Source organism: Cygnus atratus, chromosome 1 (genome assembly GCF_013377495.2).
Source record: "Cygnus atratus isolate AKBS03 ecotype Queensland, Australia chromosome 1, CAtr_DNAZoo_HiC_assembly, whole genome shotgun sequence".
Taxonomy (NCBI): Eukaryota; Metazoa; Chordata; class Aves; order Anseriformes; family Anatidae; genus Cygnus; species Cygnus atratus.
This window is the reverse complement of record NC_066362.1, coordinates 69,914,054-69,920,522: the sequence shown is the minus strand read 5'-3', so window position 1 is coordinate 69,920,522 and position 6,469 is coordinate 69,914,054.

Sequence of the window (6,469 nt, the reverse complement as noted above, 5' to 3'; positions counted from 1 at the left end):
TAATAAATGGTTTTAGGGCTACAAAGATGGTGAAGGGCCTAGAGGGGAAGACGTACGAGGAACAGCTGAGGTCACAAGGCCTGTTCAGCCTGGAAAAGAGGAGGCTGAGGGGAGACTTCATTGTGGTCTACAGCTTCCTCACGAGGTGGAGTAGAGGGGCAAGTGCCAATCTCTTCTCTCTGGTAACCAGTGGCAGAACCCGAAGGAAAGGAGTCAAGCAGGGGAGGTTCAGGTTGGATATCAGGAAAGGTTTCTTCACCGAGAGGATGGTCATGCACTGGAACAGGCTCCCCAGGGATATAGTCAAGGCACCAAGCCTGTTGGAGTTTAAGAAGTGTTTGGACTGTGCTCTCAGTCATATGGTCTGAATTTTTGGGTAGACTTGTGTGGAGCCAGGAGTTGGACTCGACAATCCTCGTGGTTCCCTTCCAACTCAGGATATTCTATGATTCTGTTCTATGACTCTAAATGTGTAACAGTCAAAAAGAACAAGATGCTTTGCATGCACACTCATCATATTAAAGGTTCTTTCTCTTTGCTCAAGAGTGATCAAAGGTCTGCCTAATTGGCAGACAAGGCACATTAGAAGCAATTCTTATGTAAGCATGCGAACCCCAAGGGCATATTTTCACCAAGATAATATTACTTTTGAACCTTAAAGACTGACAGCACTCCCCCAGAGAAATGAAAGAAATGCTGATTTGGAAACAGTAGAAGGGTTGCCAAGTTCATCTCCCCTAGTGAACTGACACCAGCAGAATCCTTGCTACACATATTTAATATTGCATCACCTGATGTGTACTTACAGACAATCATTTTGTATATGCATTTTTATTATTCTGCATTATGATGTAAAATACTTTTTTTTTTTCTTTGAAGATGACATGCAAAAGGTTTTCGATTTCTTTTTAATGTAGGTTTGAAATTCTTTAGTGGTGAATAGGCAGGGCATGTATTTTCACTGTACTTTAAAGTCATGGTAGGAATGCTCTTTTTTCTTCCCTCAAAAGTATCAGGAGCATTACGTTATATTTTCTTTTTTTTTCTTCCTTGGACTGCAACATCACAGATGTGCTCTGAACCCTCACATTTTTATTGAAGTAGTAGTGGTAAGTGTTTAGCAGTGGTATCATTTCATGCACGTGGACTCTTTAAAATAGTATGAGTGAAGAAAGCTTAATTTTAAACATTTCAACAAACATTCTCACCGTTACTCATCTTTCTTGCACTGTCAACATAACCATACTCTCTACTCCATATTAATATTTCAAATTTAAAATGCTAGATGAATGTTTCAGTATGCTATTTTTAACTAGATAAAGCTAGAATCTTTTCTATAAAATCTAGATATTTTCCTTGTTTTGTTTTGGTTTGGTTTGGTTTTGGGGTACCATATTATCTTAAATAATGGATGTTCATGTACTTTAAATGAAACAGTAGCACAAGTTGCAAATTAAACTTGACTCTCAAAAAAGAAATCTTTGTCCCAGTGCTAACACCCCTGCCTCATGCCAGGATGTGCACGTTCTGCTGTGCCTCTGTGCTGTTCTGCTGGACCACTTTCTATGTCTCTCTTCAGAACAACACAAAGAGAGAGGGTTGTCCTAATTTGGCCGTCTTTTGTGGGCAGGGTTCTCCAGCAAAGCAGGGTAAGCTAGTGTCTTCTCCTCTCTCTGAATAGCAGCAGGTGGGGTTGTTCAACAGGATCTGTTGGTTTAGACGTGGTGAGATTTATAGAAGTGTTCTGCTTGGGTCTAAAACACACCGAGAAGGGACATGTATCTGACATGGTCTCAAATGGGGGAGCACTGTGAAGAGTATCATTTAACACGCCTTCTGGAAAACGTCCCAAAGAGGTGCATTCTTATAGACTTGCTACAGATGAGACTTGCTACAGATCAGGGTAGAATGCAGACCATGCTCTCACATGAAGCGAAGTGTGATCGCAGATGGAAATGAAGTTGATTCAACAGAAACTTAGACTTTCTTACTACCACCCCCAGTGGAGGATGTGCAGACTAAAGCATGAGCCATGTGGGTTTAGCTAGAGCCTGGTAAAAGAAAGAATGTCCCCCTTTGTGGAGAAGAGCAAGGTCTAAGCTCAGAGTGGATTTGTAAGAGTAGACAGGCTGAGAAATAAGCACAGCTGTAATGAAGACTCTTTCATCTTGTGCCCACTTATGTGTCAGGATCTGCTGGAGCTGGCTGGAACCAACTGTGTCCATGGGGCAGACCCTGGCCTCTTCTCCCAGAGGCCATCCCTGAAAGTCATTTCTCTTTGCCTTTTATAAAATGTTAAGTGAATTTACTATCCTCTCTCTCAAGCTTTCCTTCTCTTAAAATGTGCAAGCAAGTTATTTTTATGTGAGAAAGATAATGGTGGGCATTCTCAGTAGCCAATTATGAAATTACATGTGCAGCTTGGGGTTCTTTCATTTTGTTTTGCTTTGCCTTTTTTACATTTCTAAGTATTATGAATCAATATAGATTTACATACTCAGAAAAATCCTATGGCCATGCCCATACAGTTTAAACAATAGAGCCTGAAGAGCACCACTACTTATCAGTAAGTGTGTTTCCACATCTACGTGCATTTTGCAAGAGCCCTGCATCTTGGTAGCCCAAGAAGTGCTTGGTGAGAAAGTATTTATGTATAGAGATATCTAATATGTTTCTCTCCCCTTACTACATGAGAATGGCTACTTAATACCTTGCTAGGCTGCTCACTAACAACTGACTTGTGTTATCTTAGCCAAGTTTTGACTCTTTGTGACTTGATGTGCCATCCAATCTACTTCAGTGTTAGAGCAGAACACTGTAACAACAATGTAGTCAAAATGGGAGCTTGATTAACAAAGCTTATCACAAATCTGACCAGCATTAAACAAGAAGTTGAAGAGATGGTAGAATTTAGTAGGCAAATGAAATGCTGAAAGTCCTCAGCACACATGCACACATCCAGTTCTGTGTTGTTTTGGGCTCAGTGCTCCATTACTTCATGTGCACATGGTGGCCTGAGATGGAAATGAATAACATCACCTTGTTTTGCTTGTTTATATCTCAAAGTAAGTTTTGAAGCCACTGATTGTCATACTTCAGTAACAGTTACTCTTTATTATTAATAGTTTTGACTGTTCCAGGATCAGGATCTCCCTGCTGTAACCTTTACTGCCAGGTCACTTTTACCTGGACATCTTTTAGTACATTCAGAGTCCCCACAAGTAGTATTATACTTTCAGGTGAAGAGCAATCATTTATGAGTTAATTCTTATAGTAGACAGCTAGAACTAATGTGATAATAGCCTGAGCACTAGTATGCCTATCACTCCCATGAAGGCATTTCTTGACTCTGCTGGCTGGGCAGTTGATATGCAGGTGGGAAAATGCTGGCCTGGGCTATTGAAAGAGGATTATCCTAAGTCTTGCTCAGTCTCCTTCTGTCTTTATGATGTTTTAGCTTGAGGTTTGACATTTTTCCATGATGTTATTTTCTTTTAAGTCACTATTGTTGTCTCACTTTCACTTACATTTTTATTTTCACTTTTCTAATCTTGCATAGCATGTTATTCTACAGGTCAACGAATTAATTATTATTATTATTATTTTTTATTTTTTTTTCAGTGAAGCTAACCAAGGTGGTACAACCAGTGCTTCTCAGAAGAGAGCTAATGATCAGGGTTAGGTGAGCCCCTATGCTGTAGATCACTCAACAGTTTTCTGATCTGGAAATTTATAGGTGTTTTGGAGATCAGTAAGTAAATCATAATTGGGTTTTAACCCTACTTCTAATGGCTTAATAAGTTTGTCACATTCTGAAGTGTTTTGCTGAAATGCTGAAACTCCCTACTCATGCCAAGTCAGCAAGGTTCTTTCAGGAAGAAATGTCAATAAGGTACAAAATAAAGTTTGAAGGAGAAATCTGTTCCATCAAACTGCACAAAGACACAACATATGCACATGTAAGAAATAAATGCTACCAAAAGAAATACAAAAACAAAAACAAAGAAGTCAAATTAATGAACATGTTTAATACTTTTTCTTTTGTATATTTAAATTGTAGTATAGCTCCACATTTCTGATATGGATCTGGATTTTTTAATACTAATTCAAACCTATGCTAGTGGAAGTACCTCAAATGTGCAAAAGCAATTAGTCCTTGAATCATGTTCTTGCTGAATGTAATTTTCTGGTAGTTTTTCCAGGCTTTTTCTTCTGTCAAGCTCCAAGCAAGATGTCTGTTATATGTTCTATTTTTGAAGTTGAATTCAACTGTCTTTTGTGCTAATATTTACTCTTGTTCATCCTGCCTTTTACAATTGTGTTACAAATACTACAAATAACTGAGAAGGTGCATTCAAACTGTTTTGCATGGCCTCCCAGGCCTCATGGATTTGATACCAGAATGCTTATTGTGCTATGATACACTTGTTTGTGTTGTTCTATCTTGCCATTGGCTTCCTTTATTTGATTCTCTGACTTGATCATATATTTACCTTCTCTAGATTCTGCTGTGCTGAAACAGTTGATGGCTCCATCTCTGCCAAAGACCTCCTTGCCTAACTATGCACAGTTGTCTTTAGTTTCATCACTGTTTCTCTTCCAAATCTGCAACTATGAAGTGTACACAGTAGCTCACCACAGGTTATATGGTCTTGCCGTTGCTCCTGTGGCTTTGCAGCTGTGGCTTTTTCACAGCTGGGCTCAGTCTTGCTCACCAGTGCATAGTGGCTTTGCATACTGAGCCCTTTTGTGATGGAATAATGCTTTATCTCTAGAGGTGTTTCATCCAGCCCAGAGGAAAGTATGATACAATATTCTGCACTAATTGTATAAATAAGTTGCGTTTGTGCTTTCTTTGGATTATTATCCAGGGTATCTGACACTTTCTGTAGTATTACCAAGGAATATCTAGCATCCCCTACTGTAGCCTAGATAGGAATAGGAAATAGTGTGAGCTCACATATAAAGAAGAGTGCCTAATATGTTCAGAAAAGGTTGTGCATGTCTGTGACCTTCTACAAAATACCACTAGGTGTCCTCTTGTAGTAACTTTACTTCTGTAACATGTCTAGAACTGTATTCAGGGATGGGAAAATTCAAAAAAAAAAAAAAAAAAAAAAAGCCTTGTAGATGCATACCCCAGAACTGATTTTTGGATTGACTTTTGTAGGGTCTCTGAAGCTCGGTTTCTTTTCTGAAACACAGGAAATATTGGGATGTTTTCAGCTCATATTTCTGTGAAATATTAATAATATTAATATGATTTCCAGATCATACTGGTTTTGTTTCTTTGTTTGTTTTGTAAAGACCAAAGTAATATGTGTATATAATCAAAAATATATTAAAGCAGAAAATTGTCCACATGCATCTGTCACATGGAAGTTGTATTTACAGATCAACCAATCAGGAAATAACCCACTCCACCTTTGGACCCCTAAGAGAAAGATATTAGTCAAAAGATTACAAACATCGTAAAGTCTATGGTTTAAAAAGCAGAATTAAGACTCATGTGACAAGGAGCCTATTTCTGGCTGGAATCAATCACGTTATGCGAAGTAGGTTGACATTTTGTGATGTAAGTCACTTCAGGCATGCATAGTAGCATTATTTGCTTAGTCATAATTTGCTTAGTCATAATTTGACCTGAAAATATGAGGTATTTCATTAAGTCCTTGCAGCGCTGTGATGTTTCACTGCAGGTTATTCAGTACAGTTACTCAGTGCTGACACTGAGCTGGTGAAAAACAGCACTAATTTCAAGTGCACCACAGTATGTTAATCTGACCTTCTTAGATGTCTGCTTTTCTTGAAATCATTTGACCATTATACTTCTGTGCACTGCAGTTCTTGTGCTAGCAGGGTTCTTTTCAAAAATCTTTTTTTTTTAATTATTATTATTTGCACTCACAGCTTTCCATCTTCTCTATCTCTCCATGTATTATAACCACATGAGGAAGCTGAAAGTGGGATAGATTACTGTTAAGAAATAAACCTGTCCAGAGTCTCTTGGTAACATTACACTGCTATGATTCTCTCATCAGGAGGTTCAAAATAAATTCAGTCAGACTGACAGATGATAAGATCTCTCATTATCTTCCTCTTATTTTTAAACATTTAAGTGTAAACTTAGTTTTTTAAATTTCTTCTCAGAGTCTCTAATCTTCAACTATGTCTTGAGAGAAGAATAATAAATTAGTAGGGGAAAAAGAGAGAGAAACTACTAAATGTGGATTTTTGCATTAAAAAGAAAAAAAAAAGGCAACTACCTAAATTCCTTAATTCCCTCCCTTCTGCCACACACAAAATAAACAAAGAAAAAATCTCAATGCATATTGGTAGCAGAATGATGTTTTAAATCTTATTTTTTAATACATAGCAATAAATCTTCTGTTCAGAGTTTGACTGTTTACTTTTCAAGTGTCCCTTACTCCATTAATTGGAATTTTAGTGTTTCTCTAAAAGATGATTG